This window comes from Tamandua tetradactyla, chromosome 1, assembly GCF_023851605.1.
Source record: "Tamandua tetradactyla isolate mTamTet1 chromosome 1, mTamTet1.pri, whole genome shotgun sequence".
Taxonomy (NCBI): domain Eukaryota; kingdom Metazoa; phylum Chordata; class Mammalia; order Pilosa; family Myrmecophagidae; genus Tamandua; species Tamandua tetradactyla.
In genome coordinates, this window is record NC_135327.1 from 230,075,988 (window position 1) to 230,093,131 (window position 17,144).

The 17,144-nt window shown below is 41.2% G+C and overlaps 1 long non-coding RNA gene across 1 annotated transcript; it reads left to right on the forward strand.

The window, feature by feature from the left end:
* Positions 1 to 15,668: 15,668 nt before the first annotated feature.
* LOC143688364 (uncharacterized) lies at positions 15,669 to 16,703 on the forward strand. Its single transcript, XR_013177970.1, has 3 exons — positions 15,669 to 15,868; positions 16,081 to 16,177; positions 16,610 to 16,703. It is a non-coding gene; the product is annotated as an uncharacterized LOC143688364 (long non-coding RNA).
* The last annotated feature ends 441 nt before the right edge of the window (positions 16,704 to 17,144 follow it).

The following is a 17,144-nucleotide window of genomic DNA, read 5'->3' on the forward strand; positions in this document are numbered from 1 at the left end:
TCATTTCATGTAATGAAATTAAGGTGCACAATCTATAGCGACTACTTCTACTTCCCTTTCCTCAAAGACTTTACTGTTTAACCGCAAATAATTTGGGGACTTTTTGGGCAAGGAATAAGGTTCAATTCTTTCTCATCCATATTTCATATTTGTCTAACAAAAATATCTTGGGTTCTTTTGTTTGCTTCCTAGGTCCAGCCCTTTCTCTTTCCCCCAGTGTAGAAGGGTATATGACCATTTTTAACCGTGAAATTTCCCCCAGAAAAGCTTCTGTGAGAGTGCCCTTGGGGACTTGTGAAGGCTTTGCTAGAACAAGTGGGAAGTGGTATGCAAGTGTCTCACTGCATCCCTCTCTCCAAAGTAAAAGGAAGAACAACTAATCCTTGCTCCTATTCTTATTAGTATCATCTCCACTTGTGAGACTAGAAGGAAACTCTCCATGCTGATGCGACGTAGTCCTAAGGGAAAGTTTTAAGCCCCTGTGTCCCTGTTGATGTACAATCAGGAAGTAATGATTATTTATTTTAACACAATAATAGCTATTAAAACAAAAAGAGTATATGGGAGTCAATATATCTATTAGGAATTAGTGATAAATAGTGTATAAAATTAATAAATTAATATAAAATTAACATAGAGTGTTGTTCTTGCAAGCTTTTTATTCAGTTCTATGAAAATGAAATTCGTTGTCATTCATACAGAAAAGGATTTTTAAGGCCACTGCTCAACTAAGAGGAGAAAGACAGTTTTAAAAACTCTTGGGTGCATTATTATAATTCTAAAAGACCACATTTTCAGCTATATCAATAACGGAGTTGAGAGTAATTTGATGGGCATAATTTCTGATCCATTTGGCAAATTGAAACAGAGAGAAAATTGCATTAATTGATGTTGATAATAATTGTTCTGTTCTCAGCCCCCAGGCTGGGCATTCTGTCCAGAAGGGTGTTTATTGTTCCAAACTGGTCACACGGTACCATATAACCCAGTCAATTCTCCTAAAATGCAGATTAGTTATTTTCTGCATCTTGGCACCTTCAATTCCTTTTCATTCTCAGCTATATATTTTAAATTGTCGAGTATTTGCTTATCAATTCTCTTCACATTTTAACAACATGCAGTTTGGCTTTTTTGAAACGTAACTCCAAATTCCCCTTGTTTGCTGATGGAATCTTTCTCCTGGCAATAGCTGCAGTGTCGGGGTCAGCCTGCCCTGCTGGGCAGTCTGTGTGGTTTGATTCCTCCACACAGTTTCTCGTTAGCTCCTCCTTTCCCTGCACCACAGCCCTTGCTATTTCACCTGCAGGATGAATTCCTGAGTCACGGATCAAGTCGCTGGTCACTTTCAATGTGCTCTAAGGGGTGAGCATATCAGAGCAGTAATGCTAGGTGTTCACCACTTTCAGATAACTTCATCACTAAGGGGGAAGGAACCAGAGCAAGGGAATTTCTGGGTAACTGCAAATAAGATTGGGAAGTAGGTCTTTGGAAAGGATAGAAACCTGGGGCAAAGTTAGCTTCCATTGCAGTTTCACCTACAGCTAAGATGATCCATACATTTATTAATTTATGGAGCCCCCACCCCCGTTAGCGTCAAGGCAGTGGCAAGACCCCTGATGGCCCTTGCCCAGCTCAGACATCATCTGCACCAGCTTTTTGCCCAGAGAGCTGGATCAAAAGGTCTGATTGGCAATAGCTGGGCAAATCATTCAAGAGCATCATCTTTTCCTGGAGCTAGATTCGGTGAAATGTGTTGCTCTCAGTATCTGGATAAATTTAGACTGATTAATGGTATCTGGTGCTCGATCTAGGAAGCCAAGCCTGTTATACAAGTGCCTGTTTTGAAAAACATGTTACATGTAATTCATGAACTACTTTGTACGTTATGTCTATGTGCTTGTGTGTCCGTTTCTGACCTTGGACAGTGAGTTTCTTGGTGGAAAGGGACAGTGTTCCTTAAGTTCTTTAGAGCCCTGCCTGGCACGTGGCAGGCACTGAAAATATGATTCTTGGATGAAGAAGGAGAGGCTCATGTGAATGCCGCTAGCAGGTGTCTCACAAGGCCACTCATGCAGTGTCAGCACCAGTTTCTATGGCTGCAGGGACAAACAACCAAAAATTTAGTGGTTTAAAACAGCTTATAGATTATCTTATAGTTCTAGAGGTCAGAATTCTGAGATGGGTCTCACTGGGCTTAAATCAAGGGGTCGGCAGCACTGGTTCCCTCTGGAGTCTTGAGAGGAGAATTCATTTGTTGCCTTCCCAGCTTCCAGAGGCAGAGGATGCCTTCACTCCTTCCTCCATCGTCAGCGTAGCATCTTCTTATCTCCCTGTGTCTGATGACCTCCCTCCACCCTCTGCTTACAGGAAGCCTTGGGATGGCACGGGCCACCAAAAAACCAGCTTCGTCTCTCATCTCGGAGCCTGCTCATCAGAAACCTTAATTCCATCTGCAACCAAATTCCCCTTTGCCATGTAACACAACGTGTTCATGAGTTGCAGGGAACAGGACATGGACATTTTTGGGAGGCCATTACTCTCCTTACCACATTGACTAAACAGATGTGTGTGAGGTCTTTTGACCTGGACTGAATAACTGATTTTTTTCCCCTTTGACTATAAACAAAGTAAGAATACTGGAATGGTACATAATTATTTTGAGAATGAGAGCTAAAATGAACCGTATCCAGCTTTCTTTCAGGCTAATCATTTCCACCCACTTCATGTCTGGATGAATCGTAAGAACTGCTGGAAGGGCTCAGGAATTTGTTGCAAATGAGAAAACCCCATTTGAAGGAAGTCTGAGCTTGGAAAATAAACCACCATTGTGTTGGATGATGCCCATTAACAAAGGTTAATTTTAGTTAAATCTCAGTCGATTTTGATTTTCTAGAATGAACTTCGAGCAATTAGAGTCTGTTGGGCAAACTTTTTAAAAATCTGAGTGTATTGTTCTGAATAATAGTGTAAAATGAAATTGATTTAAAAAATTAACACCCATTTTTAAAATAAAATAAGATCAATAAGAAGCCCATTTAGGCAAGTAGGAAGCAAACTGATGAACTTAAACACTTACAGAGCAACTCAAAACTCCTGTTTTCAGCTCATAAACTAATGAGTACTTAATTGAAACCATTTCTGTGCAGAAAGGATGTTGTTTTCCTTCTGTGGAAAATGGAAAAAGTTCTAATTAGGAATTTGAAACATTATGGCATAATGAAGCTACTGAATTGCTCCAAATCTGTCTTGCATTTTGTTAGCTTCAAGGCTGTAGTGGTAATTTTATTCTCTACTTTGTGTCCAAGAACCAGTGACCATTGGCTTCAGAATAACTTTACCCACATTAGCACTGTTACTACCAGTTTAATTATGTATTTAACTAATGGATTCTTTCCTCATCAAAGCCTATTTTATTAAAATTGTGTTTTCTTGAGTCCAGAAGGAAATATACTGTCTTTTAAACAATTTAAGACTAGCTATTGGGTCTTTTTAGACTATGGTTTTTCTAAATTCATATACATAAACAAAATTAAATACTGCAAATTCAGAGGGAAAATCCTGATAGGAAGCCTAACCTGTTCTATTCTGATCAAAACTGGAAATTAGTCCACGCCCCCCCGCCCCTTGTCCAAGTCCGTCCAGGTCTGAGTTTTACAAATGTTCTCATAAAATAGCTTGAATCTAAATTTTCCATGCTCAACTGTGGAAATGTAAAGGGTCCGTCTCCTGGAACTCCCTGCTGAGAGTCAAAGGCAAGTTATCGACTGCACCTCAAGGGGTCAGGGGCTACTCTGCTTCCTGAGACCCTGGGCCACTCTAGACCTGCCGGGGGAAACCCGTGCACTGAGCTGCATCCCTCTTTTCTGGACTCCTGCTATGCATGTGTGTATGAACGCATTCTGTCTGTCTGTGTGTCTGTCTATATATCTCTATCTGTGTCTATGTCTCTGTCAGCGTCTCTGCCTATGATTATCGAAATCTTTATCTGCTTATGTCTATGTCCATCAATGTCAATGTTCATATCATCTGCATCTACATCTAAGTCTCTGTTGTGTCTACCTTTATCTATATCGTCTCTTTTTACTTGGTTTTGGCATTATTTCTGGTCTCCTCCTAGAATTGGGTCATTTCTGAATTGAGGCCTGGTTGACCAGGATCCCGAGGTCTCCCAGCTTTCTGTGTCAGCCTCTAAACTCTTCTGTGTTTAGCATCACACACAACGTCAACCAGGTTGATATTTCCTTTGGAAAAGTAAATATTTCCTCCCTGATTCTGAGCACCGAGATTGCCTGGAGACTCCGTTCCTGTCCTACTCTCTGCCCCACGTACAGGAGGACGCCTTCCTTCTGGTGGTGGAAGAGGTGATGGGGCGCATGAGGGAAAGAAGGCAGCCCTGGCATAATTAATTCGACTTCACACACACCCCATTGCGCCATCAGTTGGAACTCACATAGATCCTTCCTCATGGCTGGGAGGGGTGCAGCAGGGAAGGACCTGGTCTTGTGTACCTGAATTTGCGTTTGCTGAGTTCACATAAAATAAGATCCTACTGTACATTCACAAAACCATCACCATGATTAAGACAATCAATGCTTTTATCACCCCTAAAAGTTTTCTCATGCTCCTTGATAATCTCACTTCCAGCCCCAGGCAAATAGTTATCTGCTTTCTGTCACCTCAATTATTTTATATTTTCTAGACCTTTATATAAATGGACTCATGTATGATGTCCCATTTTTGGGAAGAATTCTGGCTTCTTCCCCTAAGTATGATTGTTTTGAGATCCATCCATGTTGTGTGCATCAATAGTTCATTCCTTTAACGTATATGGATAGACCATAATTCATTTACCCATTCACCTGAGTGACACAGGAAGAAATGGCATCCAAGAGATAATGGAGATTGGAAGGTGGTGGGGTCAATGGATTGGAAGTCCTCCTGAAGGTCTAGAGGTCTGGACTGAGGGATCAATGGATCAGAAATCGTCCTGAGGTTGGAGGATCTGAGGGAGCTGTAGCATCAGGAGTGAACTGGGAAGACAACAATTGTTGGTTGTTGTGCATCAAATTGAGATGGAGAGGGAAGGGAATTATTCATGTAATTCTAGGGTGTGACCATGAGAGTGAGGTAATGGGGGGGCAGGGGTCAATATCATCAGCAGAGAGGAGCTCAGGAGCCAAGAGGCCAGAGTGTCAGAAGGATAGTGGACGAGAGTGCTGGAATTTCAAGAATGAAGACAGGAGTGATGCTGGAGAAAGCACCAATGAGCCAGTTGCCAAAATCAAGACATGATGGGCAGTGACGTGGGGCTTAGGAGTAGAGTATGGAAGCATGAAACACAGAGCTAGCCACCATTAGCTTCATCTTTTCCCATCCTTCCCTATCCAGACCACTACAATATTAAAACAAGCATCTTTTGAGAGCTGGCTATGTGCCTTTACATGAGCTACCCCAATCTTCATAACAGCCATAGGAGACAGGTGTTCTTTTATCATCCTCATCTCACTCTTGAGGATATTGAATCATGGAGAGGTTAAGTGACTTCTTGGTGCCTCACAGCTAGCAAATGTGAACCCACATGGAAGGATCCATTGTGCATGCTTGCAAGCACCTCCTTCTAAAGCTTTTCTCAGTCAAACCTCAGACCTTGGCCTGTAGAGCCAATGGAACAAGACTTAGGCTGGATAATAAAAGTAAAGGTAAAGTCCATGCCTTCTAGGGCAGTATGGGCCAACAGCATCACCATCATCTAGAATATCAGAAATGCAAGTCCCTGTGCCTGCACCAGACCTACAGAATTAGAATTGTGGAGGTAGACCCCAGGAATCTGTAATTTAGAAAATCCTGCAGGTAATTCTTATGCAATCTGCAGTTTGAGATGCCTGCAGAAACCCTCACAAATCTAACTCCTAGGGTAAAATAAGAAAGATAACATAAAATTCAAAGTACAGCAGCATGACTTCTTTGGCATTTTCTCTCCATTTAATGATCTATTATGACATAGACTTTTACCAATGAAGCTAGTCGTCCTTCTATATACAGTTAAAGGTTCTTAGTCCACTCTATGCAGTTAATGAAGACTGGACACAGGAAAGGAGAAAATGGAGTGAGGGACAGGGGATGGATGTGATTCCTGTCGTATTAGATGGGAGGCATCTTTGGGACTCTAGGGGAGCCTTTTAGGAATAGTTGATGATAGTTTGGGAGTGTAGCTAAGGCCAGGTATGTGATTTGGGAATCATTAGCCTGTGGTATTTGAAGCTGATATTGCAGATGAGGTCTCATCTACAGAGAGACTAGAAAGAAGAGAAGAGTGAAGACCAAGGAGGAGGGAACTCCAGCAGCTACGAGGTGGGCTGAGAGGGAAGGGACTGCAAAAACCTGAGAAGAAAAGATATCAGAGGCAGCAGAAAGACAAGAAAACGCTGTTCCAGAATCAAAGGAGAGAGTTTCAAAGATGAAGGTGTGGATGATGGCATCAAGATGCAGAAAGACCAAATGAAATAAGAAGTTTGGAGTTTGCAGTTTGGAGGTCACTGTTGGAGAGTTTTGGCAGAAAACAAGAGTAGAAAACACACTGAGATAGGCAGAGGAGTTGATGGGGTTTGAGGTGGCTGTAGGTTCCCAGAGGTCTTTCTGGGAATTTTGGCAGTGAAGGGAAGAAGGTACAGAGTGGTTAATCTGATGGGGGAATTTTGAAAATGTTTGAAGGTTGAACAGAAGGAGACAGAGGAGAGAGAGAGATGGAATCAAGATGTAAAAAACAGAATATTTGATGAAAAAATTTTTGACACTCAATCTTAAGACATTTTTTATAGCATTTCCCATTGGTGCCAGGCCCATAAGAAGTTCTAACGGATGTGCCGACTCTCTTGACAGTGCACTCCAGAGGCAAGAGGCCCAGATTTTCCATTGAGGAAAAGACAAGAGACCCTTGGGATGTACCCCTCTTCAGCCATTGCCCCCAGTTCCTCCCGGTGACCCCAGAAATCCTCAGTATGCCAAAGCGAGTCTTACCCTCGCCTCCTCGTTGTGCCATGGACCTCGGGTTCTGTGTGTGATCAGACCTGTACCTGAAGTGTCCTCTGCCTACTCAGGCCTCAGGACTTACCTCAAGCATCACCTCCCCCTGAAGCCATCTTTTCTGGATGGCACCTCCTTTTGAGGGCTTTCCCCGCCTTACGTTTTTAATTCCAAGGGAGAACTTCCTATGTTTGCTGCCATCACTCTGGGCACTTGCTGAAATTGCCCTCTCTGGACTGGAACATGCCTTATGCTTGTCTAGACCGAGCTTCCGGGACAATGCCTGGCACATTTTACACACTAAAGATGCCTGCTGGATGAATGAGTGGGCTGAGTATTGAATATTGGTTTCCCAAAACTAGAATTTTTTTAAAGAAATTTGCTACAAAGTCAATCTATTGGTTAATATCAGGAAATATCTAGGCCCTTTTGATGACACTGACATGACAAAGCCTATTATTATTGCAGTGAGAATTATGGACTTTCTATTAAGCTATGAAAGGATTTTTGATCCACTGTGCTGTAACACAAGTGTGGTGATAAAATGAAGCAATAAGTCAGCAACTCTCTAAAACAGAAATGTGCAGCTTGGATGATACACAGCTTGAACAATTGGAATTTTTATAAGTATATTCATAAACCAAAAAACTCCTTCTGTTATTGTTGACTGATACCAAAGCAACTTTGATTGAGGTACAAAACGTACTGGCTGCCATCAGCTCTATGTGACTGGAACTAGAGGAATCTCCTTATGCCTTTTCAAATTGTGGCATTTTTCTATCTCAGATGTGTCAGATACGATCAGTTGCCTTTACACCAGCCATTTCCAAGCCTGTCCTGTCCTGCCTTTACACCAGCCATTTCCAAGTCAGTCTGCCATCTTTTGCTTCAGGGGAAACTGAGGTTTTCTGCAGCCCAGACAATGATTCTCAATTAGCATAAGTCAATCATGTAATTTTCCTTTCCAGTGACTGACTGATGAAAAGGCAGGTGACAGAATCTGACCAACAAGACATGAGAGTTGTCTGTTGGAAGCCTCCTGGAAAAGCTTTCCTCATTCTTCACAATGCTTGGACCTGCTATAGCCATCTTCTGACCAGGAGGTAGCAATTTTGAGGAGAAAAGGCAATGCTGTAAGGGTGGCAGGAGAGAAATTGGAAGGAACCAAGTTCTTGGTGCTCTGTGGAGCCATATTGAATTAGCCGATGCTACAAGGGCCTGCCTCCAGACACCTTTTTATGTTAGCTAATGATTGTTTAATTTTTCGTTACATTGCACCAACTGCCTCCTAAGAGATGCAAGGCCGATAGGCTACTTTGACTTCATTCTTTTTTGTAACTTCTGTCACTTTTCAATTCTGATGCTGATTTTGAAAAATGGAAATACCCAGGTAATCAAATCAAGTGCAAATTTCTTATTCAGCTTTTTTTTTATAAGCACGCTTATGCATTAGACCCAGTGAATATTATCTCTTCAACACAGACAATCTTTTATAGCTCTCAGTTTCCAGACTCTGCCTACTACCATGACTGATGACAGACGATTTCTCCAGCACACCCGCTTGGTGGGGCATATGAGCTGAAGACATTTCCATATTAACTTTCATTTTCAATTATGCTGCAGGAAGAATGTGGCAAGTTTCTTGGGTTATTCTGATCTGCATTTATTTAAGGCCAGTTTTGGAACAGAGTCTTTAGTCATTCAATATATTTATAATGGAGAGAATGCGGAAATGAGAATGATTATTTTGATTATAGTACACAGTTGTTGAATCCTGTGGATGTAGCAGGTATTCCAGGGAAACACTAAGACGTAATGCTAAAGAATAAGGGATTTGGTTCTCACCTCTGCTTCTGTGGCTGCCATAATCAAGTGCCACCCACTAGGGCTTAAAACAGCAGACAATTATCTCCCCTAGTTGAGGCCAGAGTGTGACATCAAGGTGCGGGCAGGGCCTTGTGGCTGATCCTTCCTGGTTCCCTCCTGCCTTCTGGTGGTTTTCTGGCAATTGTTGATGTCCCTGGGCTTGTGGCACCATGACCTGTCTCTAACTCCATCCTCATATGGCTGCCTCCTTCTTGCCTGCCAGTCTCTTCTCTCCTTCATGACATCAGTCATGTTGGATTAAGGGGTCACCTTACTTCAGTATCACCTCATCTTAATTAATTACAGTTAAAAGGAACTTATTTGCCAATAAGGTCACATTCTGAGGCATTGGGAGTAAGGCTTGAACAGTTTTGGGATGGGTGGGGGGACACAGTCTTAAGCAGATATGGGTTTGAATTTTGGCAAAACTTTTCTAGAATGTGTAGCCTTGAAAGCCACATGTGAATTTTGCAGGGAACAAAACTGATATAGGATGCCTGGCTTCCAAATTAACCCAAGAATAAGAGCTTTCAAACCCAGCTGCATTGCCTGCTATCATACACTAGCAGCATAACCTCCACAATGCAAGGCCACCCTACCCCCATCCTACTCCCATCATATCACCGTCATACCTCCCACCACACCCGCCATCACATGCACCATCACACCCACCACCAACTCATCACACCCACCACCACACCCACAACCACACACACCATCACACCCATCACACCCACCATCACATGTACCATCACACCTACCATCACACCCATTACTTGCACCATCACACCTACCATCACACCCATTACTTGCACCATCACACCTACCATCACACTCATCACACCCACCATCACATCCATCACAGTCACCATCACACCTCTTCTTTATACCCAACATCATAGCTCTCATCACATCACACTTTGTACTCAGCATCACACCCTACATCATAGAGAAGCATCATAACCTCCCCAATAAACTCTGTAATACACCTATTAAACCATCATCACACCCTCCATCATATCCACCTTTATATCCCCAATCATACTCCCATCACAATACCTGCCATTGCACCTGCCATCATGCCCTCTCATCAGTAGGAGGGAAGGGAAGTGTCCCAAGCTCCCTCAGCTCCCAGTAACACAACTGTGCTCATGGCTTAGAGTAGTGATGAGGACAGGGCTGCAGAGTTTGCATGTTCCTGGCAAGGCCCCTACTCCTTCATCACACAACACACAGTCTCGACCTGCCAGACTATAAAACTTATTTCACTATGCTTTCTTATCTGCTTCATTGCAGAAAGAAGGTCTCACTTCCAGATCACCTCTTATCCCCAAGCATGTTCTATGTATATCTGTACTTCTACCCCTTCCCAATTGTAGAAGCTTTTTTGCTCTGTCCTCTAGATTTTCCATCTTTCATTCATAAAATTACTTATAACTTCATCATTGCATCAGAAAGCAGTCTTGGTTTTTTTTGTGAGTCTAAACCTGCCCTGCCCCTGAAGATACCAATTCCTCTGTATCTCTCTAAGGTGGTAATTGGTTATCTCCCATTCCATTGGAACTATTGAACCTGAGGGTAAGTGGGTGTCTTCTTTGTTCCTCATTGCTACCACCATGCCCCAGTCCCTTCCCCTCACTAATTTCCCCCTTTTGAAGCTGATACCATCAGAGTAAACTCCTACCATATACTCCTACCACCATGCCTTGTTTTGGTTTTCTACAGGATCTCAGATCATTCTCCCTCATTTCTTAGCAATTTTAGCTTATGGATCACTGCTACTCTCCCCAAATTTATTACTGCTATAATACCTAATGATTTCAATTTCCAAGTAGATGATGCTTCCACTAATTTGTCTTCTCAATTCCGTGACCTCTTCTCCTCAAATGATCTGTTAGTTCTTTGGCTGCATCTATTGTATGACCTTTTAGTGGTTGTCCTATCAATCGGAATATGAGTCTTTAGCTTATCATACTCAACCTTGAATTAATTATGCCAGTAAATGAAGAATGTCAAAACTTCACAACAGTATAATCCTATTTGCTCCCTACCCATCTTTTGTTCTACAACCTTTGTATATTTTGCTTCTATATGTCATAAACTCCATAAAATATTGTTATAATTTTTGCTTATAATTTAAATAAATTAATAAAACATGGTATTTTAGATTTATCTAAATGTCTTCCATTAGCAATGTCCATACAATGTCCATATTAATTAAGGTTCTCCAGAGAAACAGAACATTATATGTATATATTTCATATAATATATGAATTTATTCTAGGAATTGGCTCACATGACCTTGGGGATTGGTAAATCCAAATTCCATAGGGTTAGCCTCAGACTGGAAACTTCAATAAAAATAATTCTGAAATCTAGCATTCTGAAATCCATAAAGCAGGCTACAAGCTGGAAACTCTGATGAGGATGAAGTTGAATTCCCCGGGAGAAGCTTGCTGGCTGAAGTAGAGGCAGAAATTCTTCTTTCTTAGTTTTGAAATTCTCAGTTCTCGATTTTAAGACCTCCAAGTGATTGGATGAGGATTCTTCACATTGCTGAGGGCAATCTCCTTTGTTGATTGTAGATAAAATCAAGCAGAAATTCAGTCAGTTTATTATGGATGCAATTATGAAATGCCCTCACAGTAACAATCAAACCAGTGCATGCTTGACCAAACAACTCTTTTCCATGACCTAGCCAAGGTCACGTCAAAATGTAATCATCTGTGCTCTTTATTCCTTCTTGAAGAGCTGAGTTATTTTTATAGAGCGAGGATGTTGACAAAGGACTATTTCTGCTTTCATTGTTCTGAAAATGTCTTTATTTTACTTTGATTTTTGGAAGGTATTTTCACTGGACATAAAATTCTGGTGGCCAGGATTTTCTGTCTTCTAGCTCCTAAAGATGCTGTTCCACTGTTCACTGGCTTCCATTGTTTCTAAAGAAACATTAGCTGTTTTCCTATCACTGCTTTCTTGCATGGATGCTATGGGGCCTTTTACTTCTGTTTACTTATGTGCTGAAATGTTGCATTATGCAGGCCCAACAGATGCTACCTGTCCATGTAAGGTGTGTGTTGGCATCTCTCAGTACTTTTTCTTAGTGCCTAGCATCTGATGTTCACTTACTGCTCTAAAATAAAAATTATAATGATGCTTCTTCTAAATGTAACTTTTAGCTTGATTCTTTTGGGATCTCCAAATGGTTACCCATAATCAGACTTCCTAAACCATTTATGACAATTGAGGGATTACACAGATATTTTTTGAGAATCTTATTTTAGGAACTTTTTCAGGATGTATGTAAAGTCCATACAACTTCATCAGGACTTGTAGATCAGGACCCAAGGTCACTAGCAGTATTTTGCTGTTTTAGAATTTTTCTGTTTTAGAATTCCCTCAATCCTTATATCCCTTCTATCCAGTAAGTTCCAAACTTAGGAACACAAGTGTGATCAACAATAATGCTCTTGTACCAAATCTTTCTGGCTTTATGCCTTCAGGGAACAGGATGGGATTATATTCTCTAGATTCCTTGTCCTTGGGTGGAGTTATATAATTTATTCTGGGTTATGAATTGGTTAGTAGCATGATGTTTATCACTCTCAGTTAGGAATATTTGCCAGTGTGCAACTCCAGAGTCCTTTTAAGCTCTGCCACAGTCACCAAAAATGTTGAAATGATGGCTGCTCCATCAGCTTTGACTGGCATGAAGTGACAAAAAGCAAAAATTTTATCTGACCCATGCTTGCCTTCTAAAAAAGCCACTAAGACATGTCCAATTTAGCATAACTTCATCTATATATTTTTGGATGAGGAGATTTGGCAATAATCCCAATTTCTTTCTCTTATTTCCCCAATAATAAATAGTAACATTAAAGCAAATTGATAACATATAATAACTTTGGATATTTTAGGTCATCTGATGGTTAAATGCAAAACAATGTCTGGTGTTGACCACGGGTCATAAGATTAATGAGGTCCTTCTTACCAGAGTGCTATGAAATTGTGTATGTAAAAGCATTTGGACAATTTTGACTAGACAAGGTCAATGACAGGGGAGGGGCCAAACAAAATGTATACAGCAAGAGTGAATCTCTCCTAGGTACAACTTACAAATTCTAATTAAAAAACATATGCTTTTATTAAGGCCCCCATAAATAAGAAGGATATTCTTCTATGAAGACCCACAACCTAATCCCCAGCCTTAATTACATTCTATCTTTGACTTATTATTATAATCTGTTCAAAACTTATTGAACTTAAGAATACTTATTAAGAAAATACTATATACCCATCATAATTCAGGATCTGGCATTGAAAAAGCCATGATCTCCACAGACTTACAGCCTGAAAGGTAGGGGTCAGTGTATAAACCAGAAAATCCAGTGATGTACTGTAGGTGCTGTGATCAAGGCCATATAGGGCTTAGGGAAAGGCCAGGTGTGTGTGTGAAGTTGGCTCAATAAAGGGAGTGAGCCTGTAGTCCAAACATAATTATTAGAAGTACCCGTGTCTACTTTCAGGTCTGTCTTTGCTTGGATGGTTAATATATGGTCACCCTAGTCCACAAAATGGTGTTCTACTTTACCTGAAGCTTGGAACGCATCAGTGGCATTTTAGGAGTGAAATTGACATCATTATTGCAATTGTGGCCTCAGGTTGTGAGTTGCCTGAGGTCCGGGGCTGTGACTTAGGACTGGTTTACCCTCAGTGCCCAGCATATGAGCGTGAGGAGGCGGATGAGGAAGGGTGTGTGCACTTACATGTGCAAGTCAAATGGACGTGCAAATTGAACAGATGCTATAATTCAAACTGAATTGAATACTATCACCTAATTGAATTACAAAGATAATTAAAATTATTAAATAACTAAATTTAATTTTAAACAGCTTTCTGAAAATGTGGTAGTTTCGTCAGTTTTAGTTTCCTGCTTCTAAAACAAATACCATGCAATGGGTTGGCTTAAACAATGGAAATTTATTGGTTCACAGCTTTACAGCCAGGCAAAATCCAAAATCAAAGCAGTGCTGTCTTCCATAAGACTGTGGTGCTCTGGGGCTGGCTGCCAGCCTTCCTTCGTCCTTGGCTTTTCTGTCACATGACAATGCATATGGTGGCCTCTGCTGGCTTCTTGGTTCCATTGACTTCTGGCTTCTGGCTGTTCTCTGTGGCTTCTCACTGTCTGTGGCCTTCCCTATAAGACATTCAGTAACAAGATTAAGACCCATCATGGGTGACACCTTAATTGAAGTAACCTCATCAGAAGGTGCTATTTACAATGGGTTAATACCCATGACAATGGATTAAGTTTTCTGGAGTACATAGCTCCAAGCCCCCACATAGTAGGTTTCTGGTAAACAAGAGAAAATAAAATGATTTTACAAATCACCTCCCAGGGCTCTCCCTCTCTTGCTGGAGCACACCCAGTCAGCCTCCACCAGCTTACACAAGCCTACTTCCTGAACTGACCTTGGCTTCATAGGCCCCACCACACCTGGCCCAGGTAAGTTGCTGCTTGAGCCTCCTCCCACTTTGCAGGTACCGTCTCACTCTAGAAAGCCAATCTCACCAAAAAGCACACAGCAGAGTCAAAATGGAGTAAGAAAGTTTCTATGTCCACTTTCTTTGAACACAGTTGAGATTTACTACTAGAGATATTGTTGGTAAATTTATAATACTCCATTGTTGTTTTGTTTGAGGATACAGAAGAATAGACATTACCATACAATTAATATTTTAGATAAAGTTTCTTGTAACTGGAAGGCAATTAGGAATTGTTTAGTCCACCGTGTTCTGTTTACAGGTAGAGAAACTTCCTAGTAGCGTACCGTGCCTACTAGGTAATAAGGATCAATAAATGTTTGCAGAAAAGAAACTCTGCTTTTCACCCAAACCATATAACCAGCTAATGAAAAATGTTTCAAGATTCTGTCTTCTGGGATGTTACTCCTGCCACTCTGTCACAAATGCCCATTTTGTATATTTTCTCCATTAACCATGACATTTTATATTTTTTATACTTTTACTTGGGAAAATCAGTCAGTTATTTTTGAATAATCTTTTTTGCATTTTTGTTCTGCCCCCTAAAGTGTAAATTGCAGCTTAGCGCACTGTATTTTTCCCTGGAGTCTGTTCTATCTGTTTCGCTGTATTTAGGGACAAACATAAGTGGAGCTCTGCAAAATAGAAACGCAGTCTTGCCTCCATCTCTCTTAACTGCGTCCTGCAGAGCCAACCTTATCCTTCTGTGCCGGCCAGCTCTTCCCCTATATTCTGTGTGCCACGGATGTTGTCTTTGAGCTCAGGCCAGAATCTTTTTGGCCTCTGGCCCTAAGAACTGCCCCAGGTAGTGGGCTCTTGCTTGTTTACCAGGGACAGACACTTCTTGGTATACAACTCCAGGTTTATATTCGTGTTTCCTGCCATGATAATATTTCATGTGAACTTTAATAAACTATCCCTTGAAATCAATCATCCTAATATATTATTATGACTTCTGAATTTCTCTCTCTGGAAGGAGATGATTTTGCCTCTGGAAGAAGATGAAGCTTTATAATTTTTCACTTGCATTTATAACTTTGTATTTTCCTCTTTCGAAGTTTATCTTTTTCTCTGTCACCTAAATTAGATTTGTTTGATTCCCCACGTCATAGGTCATTGCAACCATGTAATAATAGCATTCTGGAGCTGTAAGGGGCTTACGGAATTCAGAAGCCTAACTTCTGCACTCCAGAGGATTCCTTTTATTTTCCTCTCTCCTTTAGTTCCATGTTCTGAGAGATTTTGTCTAAAAACAATTCATTTGATTTAGTAATCTTTAACTTGTTCTCATATCTTTTACTATCATTGACATATATAATTGCTATTCAGAGTTTCTCGTCAGCACAAGGCAACTAATGTCACTGCACCAAGTTGATAAAGTTCCTGCCAGTGGGAAAACAAAGAAAATCAAGCAACAATCACACTTTATGTTTCTGTAAGCCTTCACGGTGTTATCTTGACTAAGGGCAGGTTTTCCATTAGGCTACTTGAAATGCTGGGAATAGCTCACAGAATACTTCTTTTAAAAACTTCAGAATTAGGAAGCCTTAGGCTGTGATTCACAGATTTAATGCAACTCTCTTGTTTTTTTATAATGTGATTGAGTCCCAACTCACATTTCTGATTTTATTTTGACTCTTAATTCAGCATCTTTTCCATGATTACACTCTTCCTACCTCCGGAGAGATATTGAATGAGGCACCACGAAACTCAGATCCCAGCCAGCAAGTCTGAGACTCATTATGTAAGTGGGAATTCCTGGGAGGAATTCAGGCCCTGGGAGACCAGATTGGCTCCAGAGTGGCTGTGGGCTTCAAGGGTACCAACCAGATCAGAAGACAGAATTTGGGGTGAGGCCATCTCAAAGCACCAGGTGACTTTGAGACTCTCTAGAAATGTCTTGAACATGCATGACTGGGTCTAATTCTGTAGGCTAGATTGATTTGAAAATTCTGAGTTTGACCCAGTTCTACCCAATGCAGGTAATTCTGAAGCTGGAGATAGTACAATCTCCCTGGGGGTCTTTCTCCTAGGGGGCCTTTAGTTTGGATTTTTCTGTTTATCTAAGTCCTTTTAAAGGCTTGAGGCACTATTATGAGTGTCTGACAACGGTTGACTCATTTAATCCTCTTAACAATCTTATGAGATAGGAACTATTATCACTTCCATTTAACAGGTGGGGAAAGTGAGCCCTGGAGGGGATAAGAGGACTGCATGATCACACAGCTGCTTAGCTGTAGAGGTAGGTGGTTGGTGTAGTTTTCCTGAGCTGCTTTGACAAATACGCAGTAATTATTGGCTCACAGTTTGGGGGCTAGAAGTCTCAAATCAAGGTGTGGGCCAGGCTGTGTCTTCTCCTGGAACCACAAGGGTTCCAGTGATGGTAGTCTTCTCCTGCTTCCTCTCTTCACGAAGATTTCAGCGGTCTCGATGTAGGTCCCCCCCAAGTCAAATTGCCCAGATTGAAATAGATCTCCTGAGATCCTATTGACCTTCTAACAAATAACCCATCTTCAGCGTTCCTATTGACAAACGGGCTCACCTCACAGGGACGTGAATTAAGACTTGAGCACATCTTTTTTGGAGATGTGATTCAATCCCCAAGGGTCATGAACCGGCAGCCTGGTCCCGAGTTCATGCTCTTTATCCATTAAGTACCCCAGTGTCTGCACTTCCTGGAGACTAACTGAATACTCCATGGGAGGAGGGTG